General features: G+C 42.5%; 1 protein-coding gene across 1 annotated transcript in view; it reads right to left on the bottom strand.

Moving 5' to 3' along the window:
- Positions 1-12,889, bottom strand: part of ACAP3 (ArfGAP with coiled-coil, ankyrin repeat and PH domains 3) — a 168,826-nt gene that overhangs the window by 39,567 nt on the left and 116,370 nt on the right. The window lies entirely within an intron of this gene.

The raw sequence follows: 12,889 nt of genomic DNA, 5'->3' as shown, positions 1-12,889 counted from the left end.
ATAGTGCATTTATGCATGAAAAATTTGCATGCAGAAAAAAACCCAGAACACCTCGATTTCAATGGGTTCGTTCACTTGCGCGTATCTGGCATGCGCAATTCACTCACATAAAAAAAAATACGTAGCATGTTCTACATGAAAACAAACAGTTAAAAAACAGTTGCACACACAAATAAGTATACGCTTGTGTAAATCTGGCCTTAAGCGAGACTTTGGATAGATCTAGAAATTGTTGCCAAAGATTCCTGGATCCAGTAGAAGTTGCCTATTTAAGTAAACCAAGCCAATCAGAATCCAGCATTCCTGTCTAGATGCCCTTCTTGAGTGTAACATTATTACTGTGTTTCCCCAAAAATAAGACAGTGTCTTATATTAATTTTTGTTCAAAAAGGTTTCACTTTTTTACATGTATAGCTGCCTGGACACTATTTAAATTGACTTTTTAAACTAACTGTTAGCAGGGCTTTATTTTGGAGTAGGGCTTATATTTCAAGCATCCTCAAAAAGCCTGAAAAATCATTTTGCATCCTCAAAAACTCTGGAAAATCATGGTATGTCTTATTTTCAGGGTATGTATTATTTTCAGGGAAACAGGGTATATTCTAGTCACTGATTACTTCAGAAGGATCGGTGATCCGGGATTATTCCGATTGCCGGATTGGAGTCAGGAAGGAATCTTTTTACCTTAAAATGGGGAAAAATTGGCTTCCACCTCATTGGTTTTTTTTGCCTTCCTCTGGATCAACATTGGGGAGGACGAAGGCTGAACTGGATGGACATATATGACTGGTTTTGCTCTAACATACTAGGTTGCTAAAATGAGAGCAGGAATCTAACCGGTTGCAATGGACAGCAGCTCCAGTTTTCCCTTACGTTGGTTTTGGCAAGGCTTCCCCGTGCATTTAGTAGTTCCCACCACATTTGGGATGTAAGTCTAGCTCCTGATGTACCTCCTCGTATACACCCGATGCGCCTATACAGTTCGGTTGGACATTTGGCATACGTTTGTGTGGTATATATTGGTATTGTTAATCAACTATGCTTTTCGATACAAAATGTCACAAAACAAGTTATACAATGCAGTATATTTTAGAAATGCAAATGTATAGGCGTTCTGTTATGTTTACTAATCACAGCACAGCTTTCATTTCTTAGACCTCATTTACACTGAAAGATGATCGCTCAGAAATCGCCCAAATGACAGATTTGAGCGATCATCTTTGCATAGTCTATAGTAGCTAATTAGCTACTAAAGAGCTATATAGGCGGAGCAGGACACCACCTCTATCGCTCTGCAAACAATACAGCTGTTTTTCATAAGCAAACTGCTGCATTGTTCTCCGAGCTTACAGCTCGTGTCCTGCTGTAACTACCAGTGGGACACAAGCTGAAAGAATCTTATCAGCGTTGCAGACTGTGATAACAGCCTGCACCGCAGATAAGAGTTCATCGCTCAATTCTAGAAAACTAGACTTGGGCGAGGAACGAATCGTACACGAAAACTGCGAATTTTGAGTGAGAAACGTTGTGCCTAATTGGGCCTTTATACTCCCGAGGTAACATGAAAGCTGCGCTGTGATTGGTTGCAATGGCCAGAAATATTTTTCTACACAGCTTTCATAAAAGTGCGGTGCCGGCCTACTTTTCCATGTCCCACCCTGTATAACATGTACACGGAACACAGCGCCCAAATGTGATCTGAACAAGAGGCTATTCTAGAGACCCAAAGTCACTTTGATCCTGCGATCAGTATAGATCATTTTGTACAGAAGCTCCTAATATTGCAGATTATTCCTCAGCCGCCATTATTGGACCCGCTTAGTATTCACCTCAGGCCGCTCAATCTTTCACTCCGTGACCTTTCTGTCAGATCTAGCGGGATGATAGTTCGGGAAGCAAGCGTCGCCTTACTATAAATGATAGAATATGATAAAAATGACATTTACCAGCATGCACCTTCTATGCACAGGCGACGACAGGCAGCACGGCTCGCTGTATTATGGGTTATAGCAAACTAGTCACCAGATCTTTTTGAAATTACACCACATTTTTTGACATCACGGATTCTCAAGAAGGTATTTTTAGGTTGACAAAATGGCTCCCCCCCCCCCCCCCCTCTAGAAACTAGAAACTCTCGGGCCCCAATGCAGAATCTGTAACAGGGCCTGACTTACAGTGCCACTTATAATACTGGCATTTTATGTGACCCCCTAAGGCTCCACAAGGCCTGGTAGCAACTGCGATCTCTGCGTTCCCTATAGCTACGCCTTTGGGATCCACTCAGCAAATGTTCATTTTTACGGCAGCATTGAAGTATTAAGCAACTGGCATTTGTTGGTGCAAATTATAGGGGGAGGGGGGGGCAATTGTAATTTGTTGTGGATTTTGACTTCAATTTTGAACTCAATGGGGAAAGTCTGCAACCAATCTACAACAGAAATTGACATGCTTCATATATATGGATCCAAACCAAAATTTAATTTCCGTTGGAAAATTGGAGAGGAACACAGCAGCACCAAGGTGCTATTGTGGAACATTTTCGATCTACAAATCCGGGCAGGAAATCAAGGGCAGTTCCACAACATGTAAAATGACCCTTGCAAGCGGCCTACTGGAACCAATGGAAGTCCATCTAATCATGGACCTCAACCGTCCTCCAAAACGAGGTGCGTTCTTACCTCTTGCGTCATCAGTTATTTTCATTGATGCCAGCTCCCATTCATCTTGTTTAAATTGGTTTAGAAAACCTAATACCAAATACTCATTAGGCTACATGTACACTTGTTGGGTCCCGCTTTTACACGGGTCAACTCTCAGTCAAAAATCGCTCATTTAAGAGGAATTGAGACCAAGGTACTAGGTTTCCCCTACAGATCACAGCTGAGATTGCTCGGGGTTCCAGCAGTGTAAGAATGTGATCTGCTTGTCAAAAGACCTGTCATGGCATACCAGCTGTGACTGAGGAATGAAACTGAGCTGACATGACGGCGTCAGCCCTGGCCCACATGATCCTCTCTCCGGTGACAGGAGCAAATCTTTGCATATGTATGGGTAGATTGGTTGGTTGGGAGTTGGAACAATCCAACCAGTCACCATTAGTTTGCGTATATTTATTCTGGTTCTTCCTCACAGAAGGTGCCGAGTCTACTCTTGACTCAGGTCCGACTGCTGTCTGACTCAAGTCTGAAGGTTGTTCTGGTCCAGTCAGTGGTTTCTGGTTCTGATCTGCATTTTTAGTAAAGTCATGTCTGCTGGTGCTTGTCTTATTCATCTGGGGTGTTTGTATATCAGCTTTCCTGTAATAATAATCGTTATTTGTATAGCGCCAACTTATTCCACAGCGCTTTTACTCTGGTGGTATTCTATTCTGTGTCATTTGTGATTATACCCTGTTACCCATCTAGAGAAAGTCAGGGTTGCCCTCATCAGGGCGAGCACTCCACCAGTAGGGTCTCCTCATATCTAAAGGTTTAGGGTCAGATTCGCAGTTGTTCCCGTTTTATTTACTCTTGTGGTATTTTTGTGTTATCTGCCTTATATTTAGTAGTTTAAGTATTTATGTCTTGGCAGAACACTTAGGTTACAACCTGCATTCACATTCTAAAGCTGCCCATACACAGGCTAAAGCCGATGAAAAGTGTTAATTTCAACAAAAACAGTTCATTAAGTGAAATTTAACAATGGACACTTCTGTTTCTGTTACTTGACTTGTCATTATGTGAAAAGAAGTCAGCAGGGTTTGAAATGTTTGTCATATAGTTGGAGGAAAGAGGTTTTCTTCTGACAATAGATCTTCAGTAGAGATGAGCGAACGTACTCGGTAAGGGCGATTTCGCAATCGAGCACCGCGATTTTCGAGTACTTCACTACTCGGGTGAAAAGTACTCGGATGCGCTGTGGGGGGGGGGAGCCCTCTCTCTCTCCCTTTCTCCCCCACTCCCCGCTGCAACCCCCCGCTCACCCACAGCGCACCCGAGTACTTTTCACCCGAGTAGTGAAGTACTCGAAAATCGCGGTGCTCGATTGCGAAATCGCCCTTACCGAGTACGTTCGCTCATCTCTAATCTTCAGTCTACGAACGATCAATCTATGAAAGAATGCTCTTTTGTCCATTGCCCGGTGTCATTGAAGGTGTATGGCAAGTCTGAACAACTGTGATGGCCAGTATGGACTTAAGGCCCTTTTACACGCAATGATTATCACTCAAAATTTGTTCGAATGAGTGAAAGTGAGCGATAATAGTTACATGTGAATGCAAAACAATCGCTCACTTGTCGTTAGCGGTCGTTTAAGCTGACTTTTCTGTTAGCACTCGCAGGGATGCTGGCTTCTCTTCCTGTCTGAAAGCTCCTCGCACAGTACTTCCCATAGGAAGCGCTCAGCGGGGAGCAAGAAACTGACGAGAAGCCAGCGAGCCGCCGGCAGGACTTTCAGTTTGAAAGCACCGCACGAGCGCTAACGACCTTAGCAGTGATGTCCGTGCTCGTGCAGTTGCTGAAATGACTGTCTGCCCGTGTAAAAGGGCATTTAGAAGTGTCCAGCTGCATCTAAAAGGGCATTTAGAGGTGTCCAGCTGCATCTGCAAAGTGATTGTTCAGTGCTTGTTCAGCCCATTTCTATCTGATGTACAGGACCACTTTAATGGTAATCCATATGTATAATTTTCCATCCAATGCAAATCTCAAACAATGGTTGATGTTACTGTTACCTTTTATCACAATGGGAAAAATCTCTCTATCTGGCGTGCTGTTTTACATGGTCCCGTGTAGCGCTCAGCTTAGCGTTCAAGGAGAAAAAGCAGAAGCACAACTTCTGTGCAACACTGCCCCTTGATACAAAGGGTTAAACCAAATGCTATTGAGCTGCAGAACTACCAACTCTATTAAGTGCAGTTATACTGGAGTGCGGAGATAACAGAGTTGACCATTCGCATCAAATGGCCGCAATGTCATTGGTTGCCAAGAAACTAGCGGAAAAGATAAGTGCAGAGTATGGGAAGTAATTACAGTTTAAGGAAAATCGAGAAGTATTTCCTTTAACCCCTTAGTGACGTGCCTATTTTGTGTCTTAAGGACCAGCGACTTTCATCGTTGCAAGAGGCAAAACTTGTTGATCTAGTTGAATGAGGGCTGCTTTTTAGAAGGATGAGTTATATTTTTTTAATGGCAGCAAACAAGGGTACATATAATTTGTGTATAACCCTTTTTTTGCTACCCATGACTTTTTGATTTCATTTTATTACGTTTTTGAGGAGGTGAACAAAAAGAAAAACAGCAATTCTGGCGTTACGTTTTAAAAATGATTTTGACGGCATACACCATGTGAGATATATGACAAAATATTTTAATTGTCTAAGTGGTAACGAACGCGATGACACCTTTTTTGGGGGGGGGGGGGTATTTTATTTAAAAATTTTTGTGGGGAAAAAAATGTTTATTTTTTCTTTAAATTAAACTTTATTGAACTTTGAGGGCTATTTTTTAGTTCTTCAAAAGGACTTGAAGATGTGATTCTTCGATTACTAAGATAGTACACGGCATTACTTATGTAGTGCATTCTACTAATCTTGAAAGCAGAGTACAGATAGTCCCCGACTTGCGAACGTTCGATTTTACGAACTTTGCAAGTTGCGAACAATCTGACCTGCACAGTATGATGTAATGCTATGGCATTAAGCCTTCTATTAAGCCTGTCCGGTCAGATCGCAGGATGCTGTGCGGTGGCTAGGTAGCCTGGGGCCTCCTGAAAGGCCCTAGGGCTGCCTATGCAGAGCGCCTATCAAGTGGATCTTATCGCGGGACACTGTACGGGACCCCTGAACGTAGGGTGCCGGCTGTAAGAAACAGCCGGCACCCAGCGGCACCAATTCTGACAAGCCGCACCGCTCATCGGAGCTATAACACTTTAAATACTGCTGTAAGAACAGCCGGCACCCAACGTTGTATGGAGCGGGATCCACCCGTGATCCCCTCCATACAACCATTTGTTCGGACAAATGTACTTGCGAACAGGCTCCTGGAACGGAACCTGTTCGCAAGTAGGGGACCATCTGTACTAGACCCTGCCAAAGGCAAGGTCTAATAGACTGAGTTATATGGTAAACATGGAGGCCTTTTGCATGTTTCTGGCTGTCATGGGAACCCATTGGTTCCTTGCGATCGCACTGCAAGGTGTTAATGGGTGACAGAAAGAGTCCACTTCCCCGTCATCTGCTTATAACCTGAAGATGCTATGGAGTATGGCATGAAAGGGGTTAAACTGCCAAAATCTGAGGTTTCTCCTCTCCTAGCGGTTAGAGCAGGAGCCTGGCTGTTAGTAGTCAACCAAGCCACTGTCTTCAAAAGATGAATGTACGGGTTTAAAGCCCATTAGTGAGGTCAGTAAAAAGGCATATTGGCCGTTAAAGGGTTAATATTGATACAGATTAAAAGGCGAAAACTAGGTAGGCCTATACAGCATAGATACATTAATATTATATCTGGATTGTATTTGTATCATAGTGGTCTAAAGTGCACTAGAATACAGTTAAATCTGTATGTACAGTAACTACGGGGTTAACCACTCATGCCTTCGCTTTCTGTAATGCGCTGTCTTCTATCTGTGACATCACAATGGTTTCTTTGGCAACACGTTCAATGCTGGAGAGGCCACACAATACGGCAACAGTTTCCTTCCGAGTACCCTCATGGGAAACGTGCTAATTTATGCAATCAGAGGGCATAGAAAAAAATCTGCATTAATTAAAAAAAGAAAAAAAGTTTCCAAAAATATTCAAAAAGGCTCAACTGTAATATTATTTAGTCAAACCGATCGGCTAGGCAACATTGATTATAGTGAGATTTACTTCACCATCTCATCTACTGTAGTAGCGTTCACCTCACTGTTGTATTACTCTAGTGACACTACAACTCCCAGCAAGCCCAGACCTTCCAACTCACCCCATTTCAATAGAACATATAATCAGATATTGGAAACAATGAAGATGAAATATCCAAAAACCAAATGTGTTCAACGGGTGACCTAACAATCCTGCCAAAAATAGGAAGTAGCAAAAGTACGAGTCAAAGTAATGAATACCTTTCAGCTGACTGTAAAATAACACAAACTTTACTACTTGTGCAAACTAAACTGCTAGTTCCTACGCCGAAGTACCAGCGAAACTACACAATCACAAATTCTTAGATAGTACCATAGTACTAGTGCCCATATAAAAAGTACGAGTTCTCATATAGCATTATCAGTTCTTATATAGTACTACCAGTCCCCATACAGAATCACATACTCATACTATATAGTACTACCAGTCCCCATACAGAATCACATACTCATACTATATAGTATTACCAGTCCCCATACAGAATCACATACTCATACTATATAGTACTACCAGTCCCCATACAGAATCACATACTATATAGTACTACCAGTCCCCATACAGAATCATATACTTCTACTATATAGTATTACCAGTCCCCATACAGAATCACATACTCATACTATATAGTACTACCAGTCTCCATAAAGAATCCCATACTCATACTATATAGTACTACCAGTCTCCATACAGAATCACATACTCATACTATATAGTACTACCAGTCTCCATAAAGAATCCCATACTCATACTATATAGTGCTACCAGTCCCCATACAGAATCACATAGTCATACTACATAGTACTACCAGTGCCCATACAGAATCACATACTCCTACTACATATATAGTAGTACTAGACTGGTAGTACTATATACTACTACCAGTCCCCATACACAATCACATTCTCATACTACATAGTAAGACCAGTCCCCATACAGAATCACATACTCCTACTATAGTACGACCGGTCTCTATACAGAATGACATACTTCTACTATATAGTATTACCAGTCCCCATACAGAATCACATACTTCTACTATATAGTACTACCAGTCCCCATACAGAATGACATACTTCTACTATATAGTATTACCAGTCCCCATACAGAATCACATACTCATACTATATAGTACTACCAGTCCCCATACAGAATCACATACTTCTACTATATAGTATTACCAGTCCCCATACAGAATCACATACTCATACTATATAGTACTACAAGTCCCCATACAGAATCACATACTCATACTATATTAGTACTACCAGTCCCCATACAGAATCACATACTCATACTATATAGTACTACCAGTCCCCATACAGAATCACATACTTCTACTATATAGTATTACCAGTCCCCATACAGAATCACATACTCCTACTATATAGTACTTCCAGTCCCCATACAGAATCACATACTCATACTATATAGTACTTCCAGTGCCCATACAGAATCACATACTCATACTATATAGTACTTCCAGTGCCCATACAGAATCACATACTCATACTATATAGTACTACCAGTGCCCATACAGAATCACATACTCATACTATATAGTACTACCAGTCCCCATACAGAATCACATACTCATACTATATAGTACTACCAGTCCCCATACAGAATCACATACTCATACTATATAGTACTACCAGTCCCCATACAGAATCACATACTATATAGTACTACCAGTCCCCATACAGAATCACATACTCATACTATATAGTACTACCAGTCCCCATACAGAATCACATACTTCTACTATATAGTATTACCAGTCCCCATACAGAATCACATACTCATACTATATAGTACTACAAGTCCCCATACAGAATCACATACTCATACTAGATTAGTACTACCAGTCCCCATACAGAATCAAATACTCCTACTATATAGTACTTCCAGTCCCCATACAGAATCACATACTCATACTATATAGTACTTCCAGTGCCCATACAGAATCACATACTCATACTATATAGTACTACCAGTGCCCATACAGAATCACATACTCATACTATATAGTACTACCAGTCCCCATACAGAATCACATACTATATAGTACTACCAGTCCCCATACAGAATCACATACTCATACTATATAGTACTACCAGTCCCCATACAGAATCACATACTATATAGTACTACCAGTCTCCATAAAGAATCCCATACTCATACTATATAGTACTACCAGTCTCCATAAAGAATCCCATACTCATACTATATAGTGCTACCAGTCCCCATACAGAATCACATAGTCATACTACATAGTACTACCAGTGCCCATACAGAATCACATACTCCTACTACATATATAGTAGTACTAGACTGGTAGTACTATATACTACTACCAGTCCCCATACACAATCACATTCTCATACTACATAGTAAGACCAGTCCCCATACAGAATCACATACTCCTACTATAGTACGACCGGTCTCTATACAGAATGACATACTCATACTACATAGTACGACCAGTCCCCATACAGAATCACATACTTCTACTATATAGTATTACCAGTCCCCATACAGAATCACATACTCATACTATATAGTACTACCAGTCCCCATACAGAATCACATACTTCTACTATATAGTATTACCAGTCCCCATACAGAATCACATACTCATACTATATAGTACTACAAGTCCCCATACAGAATCACATACTCATACTATATTAGTACTACCAGTCCCCATACAGAATCACATACTCCTACTATATACTACTTCCAGTCCCCATACAGAATCACATACTCATACTATATAGTACTACCAGTGCCCATACAGAATCACATACTCATACTATATAGTACTACCAGTCCCCATACAGAATCACATACTCATACTACATAGTACTACCAGTCCCCATACAGAATCACATTCAGTACCGATTTCTTCTTTTAAACCTCCTGCTTTTCCTGCGTCATCACCTAGCAATGACACGGAATCCGCAACCGTCTGCGTTAAATCCGCACACAAACGGTGCATGCTGCGAATTCTCCTTCGCGAGCGGAAACTGCAATTGGTTTCTGCTCGTGTGCATGAAGAATCACTTTTCCATACAATGCTATGGACAGCATTTGCTGCGGAACCCGGAGGCGGATGCCCGCATCGGATTCCGCAATGTGAATCCGCCCATGTGCAGCCGGTCCTATATTGTATAGCTCTACCAGTTTCCATATAGCATCTCTTCCTATATAGTAGCCCTAGTTCCCATATAAAATCACCAACTTCTATAAAGCAGTACCAGTTCTCATATACCATTACTAATTCCTGTAGAGCAGTACCACTTCCCTTATAATAATAATCTTGATTTGTATAGCGCCAACTTATTCCGCAGCGCTATAGAATCACATTCTTATACTGTATAGTACTGCCAGTTTCCATATAGAATCCTCTCTTCTTATACAGTCCTAATCCCTATATGGTACCAATTCCCATATGAAATAAATTCTAATGTAGAAATTAAAGTTCCCACATAAAATGACTAACTCGGATCTACAATACTCGCTGCCACACAGCCGCCTATCCCTATATATTCGTACCGGTTCCCATGAATGTCTATAGAAATCCCAGTAATCCTACAGAATCCCTAATACTTCTATAGAAGGACTCCTACTTCTAACGACCAGTTCCTATATAGAAATTCCAGTACCCATGAAGAAATACAAGTTCCTATTTAGAATCCTCCTATCACATTACTTACCAGCAAATACTCTAGCCGGCCGAAGATCTTCATGTTTTCGGCGGCCGCGGACGTGTTCCCTGACAATCAGGCGTGGAGACTGGATATCCGTGTACCAGCAGCGGTCATTGCTTCCCGATTATATGGCCTGAATACTAAGGAGCCAACTCATGCCTATAGTCTTAGTTTAGGGATGGTGCCAGGCCAGGTACTTGTGACCATGGATGACGTGTGGGGTCCAGCACAGGAGGGGTGGGGGCATTAGCATACAGCTGTCAATTGTGGGGCCCCAAAAGAAAAAAGGGAAGGATAAAAGGGGGGGACAATACACGGTTGACGCACGCCACAGAGGTAACTGCTAATGTGTTCTTCTTGGAAGCAGTTTAAAGGCACCCCTCCCTCTCTACGCCCTGCTCAAATCACAAAGGAGCTCCATCCATTCTCATCTGAAAGGAGCAATGCCGATAGGCTGAAGCAGCACACAGCAAGGGTGCGAAGAAGAGAGGCCCATCTGTCTTCCCCTCCTCTCAGACGCAAGCCATGCTTTAACCTCTTCATCACTACTACTACATGGTACTACATTGCTGATGCCTGTGTATATACACCTTTTACTCCAATCCCCAACCCCTCCTGGAGGGCGATACATTTTGATACATTTTGTAACAAAGGACAGTCTGCATAGTGACGCTGCGGCTGGAGGATGACGGCTGCCATGTGCTCTTCTGCAGCGGAGGTCACAGAGCCGCTCATAGAAAGGGATTCACCAAGCAAAATGCTAAAGAATTTAGGTATATACGGTACTAAAAAAAGCAATCAATACACGTGCGCCACATTTATCCTAATTTTGCTCTTCACTGGACTGTTTTAAAAAATGTGTCTCGAAAAGTAGGCACGGCTAAGAGGAGCCATAAATGTGCCAGATTTATAAATCCTGTGTGTGATTACCATACTTTGTGGAGAAATATTAGTAGGGCTCACCATGTATTACGTGTGCGTTGCGCGGCCGCGTGATATGTGGTGAATGGAGTCAATGAAAGTTATACTCTACTCTTTTGCGTACCACGCAGTGTGGGCCCTATACTGCTGTATAGGCAGCGTATACAAACGCTGTCCATATGTAATACATTGCGTATGGGCGGCGATTTCATACACATCTCCGCTATGAAACAGTGGGGAATTATTTTTTAAAAAAAAAGTCAAACTGCGCATGACCGCGTGCGTGTGATACGCCTAGGGAAGGGGTGAAATCTGCAACAGAATTCACATGGACGGCGGTTTCAAAATCTTATCCCTATATTATTTACTGTAAATTGCTTGCGGTACAGAATATGCTAAATTTGCGTATACAATACACAGTGAATATTCATTTTAATCAGTCCAGTCACATGCTTTTTATGGCATTTTGGTCATGCAGAAAAAAAAAAAAAGTAGCACATATTACTTCCGTACGTATTGTGCACGAAAAAAAAAGCACGATAAAATTGTCCGGCGGGCAAAGATAGCGCGTATGGGCACAAGATAGTTCAGGTAATATCTTTCAGCCGAATACAGCTGCGACTCCTATAGATGCCAATGGGAGCTGGGAGGGAGTTTAGCAGTATGACTGCTAAACTCCCTCCTCCTTCCCTCCTCTCCGCCCCTTGCCGACTGTTTGCAATAGGAAGGGGCGAGATGGGAGCAGAGCTAAACTGTCTCCCCCCGCCCAACGGTATCCTGGGCTCGGTGTTTACTCGCTGGACCCGAGCCGTCTGAACGGGCGAACAAAATGGGAGAAACAGCTGTGACTTGGTCACGGCTGCCTCTCATTCACATGATTTTCGGTCACACTGCGGCCGTGACACGGACGACCGAAAATCGCCTACGCTCCTGTGAAAGAGCCCATAAGGTAAGCTGCTACTCATGGGTCAGTGCTGTGTACTTGACCCCCTAGGCTAAAATTTGCCAGCTAGCCTCTGTCGGTAATGACAAATTAATATCATCTAAATGGCAAATGTAGGTATTTTATGTCCTAGGTACAAAACCTAGCGAAGCAAAGATGGCCGAACCACTTCCCTGACTCCATGATTACACTGCATAGTATGTGTTAGTAGTAGAGATGAGCGAGTATACTCGCTAAGGCACATTACTCGAGCGAGTAGTGCCTTAGCCAAGTATCTCCCCGCTCGTCTCTAAAGATTCGGGGGCTGGCGGGAGGCGTGGAGCTGTGGGGGAGAGCAGGGAGATCTCTCTCTCCCTCTCTCCCCCTCGCAATTCACCTGTCACCCGCGCCGGCCCCCGAATCTTTAGAGACGAGCGGGGAGATACTCGGCTAAGGCAC

The sequence above is a fragment of the Eleutherodactylus coqui genome, chromosome 6 (genome assembly GCF_035609145.1).
Source record: "Eleutherodactylus coqui strain aEleCoq1 chromosome 6, aEleCoq1.hap1, whole genome shotgun sequence".
Lineage (NCBI taxonomy): Eukaryota > Metazoa > Chordata > Amphibia > Anura > Eleutherodactylidae > Eleutherodactylus > Eleutherodactylus coqui.
Note: the sequence above shows the minus strand (reverse complement) of the source record. Positions and strands in the feature narration are given on the sequence as shown.